The following is a 13,225-nucleotide window of genomic DNA, read 5'->3' as shown; positions in this document are numbered from 1 at the left end:
GCTTGCCTGCAAAATCTAAGGTCTCATGTTTGACTCTGCAGGTCCTACATAAGCCAGACGCACATGACACAAGCACACAAGGTTGCACATGTGCACAAGGTGTTGCACACATCTAGAGTTCAATTACAGTAGCTGGAGGACCTGGTACACCAATTCTTCCTCCCTTCTTCTCTCTCTCTCTCCTTTCACTCTCTTGCATAAAAAAAGGCCAGTCTGTTAGGCTTGCCTCATTAAAAAAGAAAAAGGAATGAGGGGCTAGGTTCCCAAACTCTCCTGAGTGTAGAAGTTTGGAAAGGAGACATTACAGCAGCAGAATCTTTTCAGAAAATGGTCTAAATCTACCTGAGGTCACACACTGTATTGTGTGGAAGTCATGGCATTAATGAAAACACTTATGCATGTTTACTTTTTGCAAATATAGTCTGTCTTTAGAATTTCCTTATAGGCATTAAAGGAGTAATTAAAATCCATTGCACTATTCTCCCATGAGCTGGAACTCACTATGTAACCCAGGCAACCCTTGTACTCATGGTGATCTTCCTACCTCAGCCTCCTAAGTGCTGGGATTACAGGCATAAGCCATCACATCTAACTTCCTATTTTTTTAATTCATCAAATTTTATATTTTCAAAAAGTAAATATTCATACCCAGGTAAAAAGTTTTTAAGATTGTTATGCCCCATACAGTATAAACTAACACAATATTTATTGATATAGATATTAGACCTCCATTAAAATTCATTAGATGAAATATAATTTACAACCTAGAAGAATAGGCTCAAAGTTTTAATGTCATCCACTAATGCTGCATTAATGATAGCTTTTAGCACATAGAAACTTGGCTGAATAATAGACCATTAGACCATGAACATCAATTTTGAATTTATATTCCCCTTTTTTAATCTTATTCCTTTCTGTTAAAACTTAATAGATACAAAATTGTATAACAATTGATTGCAGACTAGTCTATATGACAATGGTGGTTGGACTCTGAAATTCATTAGACGGAATTCTCAAACAGGACTTTCTTTTGTTTCATTACCCAGATGTGCTTTGTGAAAATGTAACTGGTTTTGTACCTTAACCACTAAGCAATCTCTCTGCCCAGCTTTCTTGTTTTGGAATGCTGTTGCAAATTTCTTTTGATCTGTGATATAATTTTTTAAGTTTCAAGTAAATTCTTTACAGGACAGGGATATAGTTCCATGGTAGAACACATTGCTAGCATGTATAAGGGTCGGGGCTCAGTTTCTTCCAAATACTATATGTGCTGATTTGAATGTAAATGTCCCCATAGCCTTCTGTGTTTGTGACTAAGCTTTCTGCTTAATCCCTACCTGGTGGCAGAGCCCTGCTGGAGGAGGTGTGCCGCTGAGGGTGGATCTTGAGTCTAGCCTACTGTGTGTTCAGAGCCTGCTCAAACTCTGGTTGTTCCTTTGCTCCCTGCTGTGGGTGTATGAGGTGAGCCAACTTCCTCCACCATGATGAAGCTTCCGCTCACAATTGTTAGCCTGAAATAAAGCCTTTCCTCCCACAAGCTGCTTCTGATTGGGTGTTTGGTCCTAGCAATGAGAAAATAAATGGAGCACCATAAAATAGATGAAATACAAATATAGTTTGCTGTGGTACACTTGTTTCAATACTTTTAGCAGAACAAGAATTTTCTGGTTGGACAAATGAGGTGAACCTCTTAGATTTAGGATAAAATTACGTATATATTGGGTAAAGAATAATGATGTACCCCAGTCTTCTTTATAGACTAAAATATTTTTAATGCTAATACTCTTAAACTACAAATTATAGTTTTATAATTACATTCCCTGAAGCAGTTTTACATGTCATAAAGTTTTTAATGCCACTAAGAACCTGAAATATGGGCCATAAAGAATAGAGCCAGCTTTTCACTAAACATGTGTAAGACTTTATTCTACTTAATCTCCTTGCTAGTAGAGTAAAAGCTGATATATCTATCATAATCTATCATACTTTCAGCCATAATGATCTAATAATTCATTTCTTTCTCTCATTTTGGTGATGTATAATTAATATAATGACAAAAGACATTTTAACCACTTAAAGTTCTTTATAATCTATCAAAAAGTAATATAATATTCACTATGAGTATATTTTATTATATAATATTATGAGCCTTTTGTTGATTAAAGACTTAAGTACAGCTTATTTCCCCCTCCAAAACGAAATCTTGAACCTCTGTTCTCATCTCCACAGAGGAGGAAAGCCTTTCTTCCTCTCTTCCAAGGGTTTGATAACTGAGTCTATGAAATCAACTGAGAGGCAGACTAACAGAAGAAAAGGTATACAAGTGTTTTGTGAGTACAGGGAAATCTAAGCAGAGTGGTGACCTTCTGAAACCCAGTGAGATCTCAGAGCCCATATATTCTCTTCATGGTGGTGGGGGAGGCTGAAAATGTAGGTGAGAATAAATGGTTTGAGGAAAGATAAATGGGCTCTCAAACTAGGCAGTCATATAGAGACATGATGTCGACCTCCTATAGTCTCTCCCATGATGTAACTAATCTCCCCTAGTTGGTAAATTCATGACTATTGCCTTTTCAGCACTTGGGATGTAGATGCAAGAGGATCTAGAGTTCAAAGCCAGCCTCAGCTACATAGTGAGAGTGAAGCCAGTCTGAGCTACATAAGACTGTCTTGAAAAACAAAACAAGATTTCAGAGGTAATTCACGACATCAGTCAGGGACTGTGTTAGATGATGAACAAATTATCAAAGGCTGAGGAAGTATGTGGTGAATACATATTCTCATGTTATGTAGCCCCTCAGATCATAAAAGTTTTCTTGGACAGTCCTCTTTCTGATGAGACATGTATTTTACTAATGTCATTTTCTTTTACAAATACAAATTCTTCTTTATAAAAGGACACAATTTTCAAAGCTACGTCTGTGTCTCCAGTTTCTTAGAGTAACTAGCTCAAAATATGCCAAAGAGGCTTAGCAGAGGAAGTGTTTTCTCACCTCTTGCACTCATACATTGGGTCTCCTGAGCCCCAGCAATGTCAGCCTTCATTTCTCAAATCTTCAGGTTCAAGAGAGCCCTCAGAATCTATCCTAACGTAGGCTGTGTTGGTGCCGGCCTAGTGCCTCTCACTTTGGCTCAAAGCATTATATTGCTAAATAACCTGTAGTATGAATCATGACCTTCCTTAAATAAAAAAGTATTCCCTCAGCTTTCAAGTTTGTTAATTGTAGAATGTAAATATATTTCCTTTTATCCAAAATTAAGTTAATTTTTAGGCTAGCATACAATGTCATGTGTTTATTTATGGCATTTTTCAAACACATGTGTCATTATACTTTTTTTAATCTATTCCCTTTATCCACTGCCTTCCCCCATGCCTTCATTGCCTCCCAACTAGTTCTCTTCCTTCTCCCAGCTTGTCTCCCTTCTGTATTCCTTTTTAAAATATTTTTATTTTTATTTATTTTCAAGCAGTAAGAGATAAAAGAGACAGATAGTATGGAGCCAGGGCCTCCAGCTGCTGCAAACGAACTCCACATGCATGTGCCACTTTATGCATCTGGCTTTACATGGGTTTTGGGGAACTGAACATGGGTCATTAGACTTTACCTGCAAGTGACTTAACCGCTGAGCCATCTCTCCAGCTCCCCATTCTATATTCTTATTACATGTATTCCATTCGCTTTTCTATTTCCCACCTTCCTTAAGATCTCTTCCTTTTCTATCATGATCCCATTTCTAGTTTCATGATCCACACACATATACACACACACACATACCCATATATATATATACAGATATAATTTTTCTGAAGATTTACACATACATTTATTGAGGGTAAATGATGAATGGGTACTAAATGATGAATGCAGAGCATGTAATGCAAAGAAATCAGTTCTTACAAAGAAACATTGGGCAGGCATTGTGGTGCAAGCCTTTAGTCCCAGCACGTGGGAGTCTGAGACAGGAAGATTGCTCTGAGTTTGAGATCAGCCTGGACTATATAGTGAGAGTGAGACTAAGCTTCAAAAAAATGATTAATCTTAACAATGTAACACATATACATATATTGGTCAATCTTGAATATCTGTTTATATTTACAGAGGTAAAGCTCATTCCAAATCTTTCATTCTAAACATAATTTGACTTGAGCTGGAGTGTTCTCTATTCTAAATCTCGATTTTTTTTTAATGCAATTATATGAAACCTGATTGACTAAAAGTAAGACTCTGCAAGCTGATCCAGAAGCAACTAGCTAGTCAGGGATTTTAAAACAGCTTTTTAAGACAGGATAAAGTCAAACAAGAAAAAAGGCTGCAATATGATATACTAATATAAAGGAGAAAATATCAACAAGCAGAAAGAATAATAGAAGTGCTCATTCTACTCTCATTTTTAATTCTACCAACAACTCAGGAGTAGTTTAGATGCCTTTATTCTAGAAAACAAAACAATTAGTTCTTTCACCACCATTTTTGGGTTTTACTCATATGTTCTTATAATAACCTAAAACATGCTTTGTGTATTACAGAATCATTAACAGAAGAGGCCTTCAAACACACTGCTGAAAGTTGAAACACAGTTTGGGGTAGATTTCAGTTCATATAATATAACCATTCATAGAGAGTTTATGACATCCAATACATTGTTCAGGGCTCTTAACTCAGAAACACTCCATCCATTCCTGCCACCAGAGTATTACTGAATCAGATGCTTTTCATCTGGATAACATATTGAGTAGTTATGAGAACATTGTGTCAACACAGCTATCCTGCAGGACTGAAGCTTTCGCTGTTATAACAGCACTATAACTTCATGGTGATAGTTGGGTATCAGAACGTTTTTTTTCTCTACTAACTATTCACTTGGAAAAGTTGTGCGGGTCTTTTGCTGAGTAGGCTACTTCTAAAATAAAAATGGGAGGAAACTGAAAAGGGAGCAAAGTAAATTCATCAAGCTGACTTTTCAGATACTACAAGCAAATCAGCTTACAACACATCAAAATTACCCTAAGATAAATAATTAATCTACTTTGAAGAAAATAGTTTCATTTAAAAAATTTTGTTTGGAATATGACTAGACTACCTTTTTTACTCAATTTATTGTTCCTTTGGCTGCACAGGCACTTTAAATTTTTTGTAATCACAGTTTTCAATTCTTGGGGATTATTACCTGTGCTATTGGAGTGCAGGGTTGTGGTTATGCACATATGTGTCCATATGCATTTGTCCTATGGAACAATTCTATTGCTTCTATTGCCTTCTTTGGCATTAGTTTTTGAGATGAAGTCTCTCACGGGAACTGGAACTAGAACTTCCGTTTTTCAGTCAGACTGGCTAACCAGTGAGCTCCAGTGATTCTCCTGCCTTGGTCCCCTCAGCAGTAGGGTCACAGGCAGGCATGACCATGCCTGGCTTTCTATGTGGGTGCTGAGCATCAAACTCAGGTCCTCGTGCTTGCAGAACAGGTGCTCTTACTCATGGAGCCATCTCTCCAGCCCCGTTTTCTTTCTTTCTTTCTTTTTTCATGTGTGTGGCCAGCTTGCCCTAAGGCTTCATCTATTGAGTGCTCTACAGATGGACCACACACTCGCCTCACATTTATGTGGGTGCTGGGAACCCCAGCTCTGGTCCTTACTCTGTATGGTAGAACTTCTCTTTACTGGGTTATCTCCCTAGCCACAACATTTTGTTCTTGATACCATAAGCAACTTGACAACATGTCACAAAACAATCTTTTCAACATCTGGCTTCTAATTAGCTATCTCCTGAAAAGTAAGTGATATCACTACAGTCAACATCAGTACTTTAGAGAAATTCCTAGAATTGGCAATAATTAATCCCTTGGCCCTTATGAAATCCACACTAGATAATTTGCACATTATCATTGTTTAATGCTTTTGAGCATACATTTTCTTGATCTACACTGCAATACACTTCATTAAACATGAATTTGCAGTGGCAATTGCATCACCTTCTATTAATTTCACAAGTCTCTCTTTTTTTTAAATGTAACATCAAGTACCACCTATAACTATACCAGATAAGTTGACAATAGACAAAGAAAATCATTTTGACATATTTTTACTACTTTGTATAAATCTTTTGACTTAGTTGTGCCTTTTAATGGCAATAAAAAGACATTCCTTTGGTAGCAGAATAGTCATCACTCATACCTTCAGTAAAAATGGCAAGTTGGTCCATATTTGTTGTATCAGCACCTATACTTTGTATTGAACAATCTTCCTTCATCTCAATTCTTTCTTGGTGTTCTGTTTTCTTGTGAAACACTGTGGAAGTCTTGTTAAGATTTAAAACATAATAGACGAGTGGGCCAGTTGTAAAGTACAGTGACCACTGGGTGACTTGTGGCCAAGGTATGGTAATACCCTTAACAATCAAGGATATTTTCCTGCCCTCTACATAACATTAAGCGCCTATCACTTGCAATGACAGGTTAACCATTCTTGATAATAAGTACATTTAGCTCATTAAGTCCCCACAAGCAAATGCAGTATCTGATAGTGTTAACTTCGCCATCTGTGCTTAGAAGATGACATACTGGAAGCCACAGACCACTGTAAAACTGAAGCCAAAGAGCATATCCGATCTATTTCTACTAGATTTTCATTTTTTTCTTAACCATTTTTTTAATTAAGAACATACTTTATATGGATGTATCATGTGTTGGCACAATATTTTCCCTCCTCCCTGCCCCAGTTCCACTGGGGACCTTGCTCTGTGGGGTATTCCCCATGAGATTATGGTAGCAACAGTCAGTTACTGAGGAGAGTCAATGCCTTTGAGCATGACTTCCCAACCTAAGTCTTTTACAATTTTTCTGGTTCCCTTCTGAAGCAAAGTTCCCTGAGGCTTTGAAGTATACTTCAATGATGATCTCTCAGAAGCTTCTGGATTTCTGCCTTGGTATGTGTTGAGTATCCTCAGCATCTGTCTCCTTCACCCTGGCACTGATTGTCAGGCTCACCATGAAAGCAGCACTCTTGCTTGTCTCCCCAATTCCTCTGTGGGTTCACCTTGTCCTTGACTGATATGTGGTTTATTTCCTCGGATCCTGCTATCTTCTAAAAATGAACAACAGTTTCTTCCAGTTAAGATGGCAGCATAGGTACCACACCAAAGCAGCCTGGGGAGAAAACGACCAAAAAAATTCAGCAAAATACATACTTTCACTAAAAAATGAGGTGTATAGGAAATAGAAATGGCAGCAGAGAAGTAGGACAGATCCAGAGCATCCAGAGCCCGCACAGGCCAGCAAAAGCGGCCCCAGCAGGTCCGCCGACCATGGTGGCGGCAGCGCACCAGAAAGCCGCCAGGCTCAACTAGAGCTGCAGGAAAAACCAGGTGCGGGGAGCTTCCACTCACACTGGAGCTCTCTGCAACTCAAGAAACATGAAGGGAGAGCGGCAGTGAGCAACAGAGGAGCAGATCACAAGGTCGAAGAACACATGGAACAGTGAGAGAACTAGAGCAGCTGCGGCTCCCTCCCCTCCCCCACTGCCTGTGCCCAGCTCCAGCGAACAGAGCAACAGTACCAGTACCCACCATGCAAACTTGAGCCAATAGCAGGACCCAAGCAGGAGCAGAGTCTGGCAGCAACATCAGCAGCTCCAGTACCGGCAACAGTGGCCTCAGCAGCGGCGGATCCATTAGCGGCACCAACGGCAGATCCAGCGGCGGCGGCTCCAACAGAGGCAGCTACAGCAGCAGCAGCAGCAACAGCAGTGGTAGATCCAGCAGCAGTAGCTTCAGCAGCAGTGGCAACAGACCCAGCAACAGCAGCTTTAGCAGCAGCGGCAACAGATCCAGCAGGGGCAGCTTCAGCAGCAGCAGTAGTGGTTCCAGCAGTGGGGGTGCTGTTCTGCAGGGTCACAGCTGCCAGGCTCGGTTTTCCCCACAGAAAAAGCCAGTGCTCAGCTCCAGAAATCAGATTGGTAGCCCAATGACCCAGGTAGCAACTTGACTGAGACCAAAATCATCCAAGGTAACTCAGATTGCACCAAGGAAGGGTCTCACTTGGTCACAAGCTGACTTGGAACCCTCAACAGACCAGAAATCTTAACCTATTTGTTGATAGAGGATCTGGTTGTTATAATAACTAATTTTGCATAAATACTTGGTGCTATTTTTGATTGAATGTGTACAGTGTTTAGTTAAATTTTAGAATCTACCTATATTGTATTCCACTCAGCCTACTTGAATACTCCCATAGCAGGGAAACTCAACCCCTAGGAAGCTCTTTGTAGATACTCTGAGAGTCTTAAGAGCCATACCTAACAACTTTAAGCTCCTACCCTGAAGATATATAACATCAAAGTAACTGATACAGCTAAGAATACCCAGCTAGCTAGAAAATCCAAGCATTAACTTAATCCAAGATGCAAAAATATATACATTATAACACAAGAAACACTAAAAAGCAAGACAATATAAATCCACCTAAATCCACATAAAAGTATTAATGCATCAGAAATGACCTCCAGTGAGAACGAGTTAGAGGAAATGCCTGAGAAAGATTTCAAAAGAATGATTGTAAATATGTTCAAAGAAGTCAAAGAACAAATCAAAGGAATCAAACAAGAAATCAAAGAGGAAATCAAAGGAATCAAAGAGGATGCAGGACACCAATTTAATGAAATAAAGAAGGCAATACAAGACATAAATAAGGGAATAGAAATAATAAAGAAAAACCAGTCAGAATTACTAGCAATAAAGAACACAGTCAATGAAATTAAAAACTCTGTAGAAAATCTCACCAGTAGAATGGATAAAGAAGAGGACAGAATATCTAAGCTAGAAGACCAGGTGGCAGATCTAATACAGTCCAACAAAGAGAAAGACAAACTTACAGAAAAGTATAAGCGGGAATTTCAAGATATTTGGGACATTATGAAAAGATCAAATATAAGAATTCAGGGCATAGTAGAAGGAGAATTCCACTCCATAGGTATAGTAGGCATCTTCAACAAAATCATAGAAGAAAACTTCCCCCAAATTGGGAAAGAGGTGCCAATGCAGATACAGAAAGCCTTTAGAACCCCAGCCAGACAAATCCTGGAAAGAACCTCTCCTCACTATATCATAATCAAACTACAAAACACACACACCAAAGAAAAAATATTGAAAGCAGTTAGAGAGAAAAATCAAGTTACCTACAAAGGCAAGCCCATCAGGATTACAGCAGATTATTCAACACAAACTTTAAAAGCCAGAATGGCTTGGAGTGATATATTCCAAGTTCTGAAAGATAACAACTGTCCACCAAGGTTACTTTATCCTGCAAAGCTATCCATTCAAATAGAGGGAAAAATAAGGACATTCCATGACAAAAGCAGGTTAAAGGAGTATTTGAAGACAAAACCAGCTCTACAGAAGATACTTGAAAGAATCCTCCATGCTGAAGAAAAGGAAAAGCACACATATAAGGAACCTGGAAAAAACAAGCAATACTCCAATACTAGCTAACACAAGAGAGCAAAGGTAGAACCGGAACCACAAAATAAATAAATAAATAAATAAATAAATGGCAAACATAAATACACACCTTTCAATAATATCTCTTAATATCAGTGGCCTCAATGCCCCAACCAAAAGACATAGGTTTGCAGACTGGGTTAAAAAGCAGGATCCTACAATTTGTTGTCTCCAAGAAACTCACCTTTCTACAAAAGATAGACATTATCTTAGGGTGAAAGGTTGGAAAACAGTGTTTCAAGCAAATAGGGCTAGAAAACAAGCAAGGGTTGCTATCCTAATATCTGACAAGGTAGACTTCAGTCCAACGTTAGTCAAGAAAGATAAGGAAGGTCACTTTATATTGATTAAGAGCATACTCCAACAGGAGGATATTACAATCCTAAACATATATGCACCTAACATGGAGGATCCCAAATTCATTAAACAAACACTATTAGAACTAAAGTCACAGATAACACCAAACACAGTGGTGGTGGGTGACTTTAACACCCCACTCTCATCAATTGACAGGTCATCCCGGGAAAAAATAAACAGAGAGGCATCTGGACTAAATGAGGTCATAGAAGGAATGGACCTAACAGATACATACAGGACATTTCATCCAAAGGCTGCAGAATATACATTCTTTTCAGCAGCACATGGAACATTCTCTAAAATAGACCATATATTAGGACACAAAGCAAATCTTAACAAATTCAGGAAAATTGAAATAATTCCTTGCATTCTATCTGACCACAATGGAATTAAAAATGAACAACAGATGCTCCAATGGAGAGTGAAGTCAGCATAGGTTAAATTGAATACGCATTATTAATTTAGGGAAGGTGTGATGGATGTAGCCTCTCTTTTAGCCAAAAACTAGTGGGAGCTTGACAATGAATACCATTATCTTTGTCTCCATAGGATTCTGACCTGGTTTCCAGGTCCAGATATGGGTTCCTTTCGACTGAGCAGATTTCTTAGTCAACTAGAAAGCCATTGGTTACTCCCCCCGCCAAGGCTGTGTGCCACTATTGCACTCATGTGTACATCCTGTCAATGTGTTTGCTTCTGAGTAGCTTAGACCCCTGGTTGCTCATACCATTGTTGGCCACTTTCCCCCAGTACTTCATGTAGCACTTTCTAGCACTAGACAGGCTGTCTCGGCACTGGCACGTTTTCAAACTACTACTCTCTAATGATTCTCTGTAGTTCACTTAAATAGGTAGAACTCTGCTTTTTCATCTCTATTAATTTGGATCTACTCTCTTTCTTTTGGTTAGTTTGGCTAGGGAATTCTTTTTTAAAGAATCAAACCTTTGATTCTGTTTACTTTTATTTTATTTATTTGAGAGAAAGAGAAGGGGGCAGAGGCACAGAGAAAGAGAGACTGCCAGGACCTTCAGCTACTGCAAATGAACTCCAGACATGAGCACCCCCATGAGTGTACAATATTGCGTGCTTGAGTCACTGTATGCCTGGTTTACATGGCACCTGGAGATTTGAAAATGAGTTCTTAGGCTTCATAGGCAAACACCTTAACTGCTTACCCATGTCTCCAGCCCCTCCTTTCTTTTTATTTTAGTCTCTATTTCATTAATTTCTGCTTTGATCTTTTTTTTTTTTTTTTTTTTGCTATTTACTACTTTTGGGTTTAGATTGTTCCTGTTATGCTAAAACCTTGAAGTTGATCATTAGGTTGTTTATCTGAGATAGAATTTTGTGTGTTGGGGAGTGTTGGAGGTAAGGTCTCTCTCCACCCCAGACTGCAAAGTCTAAGACTGACTTCAAACTGACAGCAATCTTCCCATCTCTGCTTCCAGAGTGCTGGAATTAAAGGTGTGTGCCACCATACCCTGTCTGAGATCTGCTTTTTAAAATTTTATTTACTTATTTAAGAGAGAGATAGAGACAGACAGACAAAGGGAATTGGTACACCAGGGCCTCCAGCCACTGTAAACAAACTCCAGATACATGCGCCACCATGTATCTGGTTTACATGGGTACTGGGGAATCAAATCTGGGTCTTTAGGGCTTCGCAGGCAAGGATCTTAACTGCCAAGCCATCTCTCCAGCCCAAGATCAGATTTTAATGTATGCACTACTAGCTATAAATTTTCTTTGTCTTGCCTTAGCTGTACTCCAAAGATTATGATACACTGAGCTTTCATTTTCACTTGAATCTAGGAATTTTTAAAAATTTCCTCTCTAATTTCTTCAATGGCCCACTGGTCATTCAGCTGTTGTCATTCTGTCTCTATGTATTTGTAGTTTTCCCTACTATTGATTTCTAGTATTACTACACTGTGATCTGACATGATACTGTAAATTATCCTTTGGAATTGGCAAGAGGTGATCTGTGGCCTATGTTGTCTATCTTAAAAATTCCACAAGATGCCAAGAATATATATTCCATGCATTAGATATTGTCAGTATCTTTCTGATCCATTTGATATATGTTACAGTATAACTCTGAAATTGTTTTTTGTTGTTTGGGTGACTTATCAGGAGATGAGATGGAGCCTTAAAATCTTCTAGACTTTTGTGTTCAGAACCTACCTGACCTTTTATGTCCATTGACATTAATTTTATGAAATTGGGAAAGCCAGCATTTGGCTTACATAAGTTGTTATATCTTCTTGAGTAATTGGTCCTTTTACTGATATTATTGGCCTTCTTGAGGTCTCATTTGGGTATGAAGCTTATTTTATCAGGTATCAGAATAGCTAGGACCAGCTATTCACTTGAGGTGTGTTTCTTAGGGACACTAGATCTAGTACTTGAGGCAGTCTGTCTACCCTCAAGAATAATAAATAGAAATGGCATAAGAAATACGAAGCATTGGTGCAGCTTCTTTCTGGTTCTTTGAAAACTGGAAACTGCCAGTTATATGCATGTGGAAACTTGTGGACTCTTGGTTTTCCTCTGGCTTATGCTGCTGGAGTCTGTATTGGACAAGTGTCTGATATCTGCCAAAGCTGTCTTCACCTTAGTTTTCCTTCTTTGCACACCAGAGACCTTAGCTGGACATACTTGGCTTTGCAGCCTGTGGCCTGGGCAGGGTCTCACATCCTCCTGCTCCCCAGATAGCTACCCTAGGGTAGCTACTGTCTGAGCTAGGGAGGTCACCTACTTCTGTTCAGTGTAGGAAGCAACCATAGCAGAGAATGGCACAAGCAGAGGACTTTCAAGACCCCCTAAGTATGAAGCACTTTTATGAGAAGGGGGAGGATACAGGTTTGGCTATGAAGTCCACCCCCGAGTTTTAGAGTCCTCAGGCATTGTAGCTGTGCGCATGTGACTAGCCGCAGGTGCAGAGCTATCAAACTCCAGGGTTATTCTTAGTGGATGGGATCCACTCCTGGCTAGACAGGTCAGGGCTACTTTTTCCCACTACATATTTCCCAACAAAATGCTACCTGAAGCCTCTGGCTTGACCTTATCTAGCCTCCAGCTCTCCATGTCCCTGTGCCTTCCCTCACCCAGGCATTGTGGTTAGCCAAACTGAGGCTTCCTGATATTTGAATACTAATGATTTTCAAAGGCTTAGAGACCATTGGGACAAGGCTTGTTGCAAAAATTCACAATCCCGGGCTGGAGAGATCACTTAGTGATTAAGAGGTGTGCCTGCAACATCTAAGGACCCATGTTCAGCTCTCCAGATCCCACTTATGGTAGCCACACAAGGTGGCACAAGCATCTGGTGTTCCACTGCAGTGGCTGGAAGCCCTGGTATGCCAATTCCCTCTCAT

This window comes from Jaculus jaculus, chromosome 4, assembly GCF_020740685.1.
Source record: "Jaculus jaculus isolate mJacJac1 chromosome 4, mJacJac1.mat.Y.cur, whole genome shotgun sequence".
Classification (NCBI taxonomy): Eukaryota; Metazoa; Chordata; class Mammalia; order Rodentia; family Dipodidae; genus Jaculus; species Jaculus jaculus.
The sequence above is the reverse complement of the archived record's forward strand: the minus strand, read 5'-3'. Positions refer to the sequence as shown.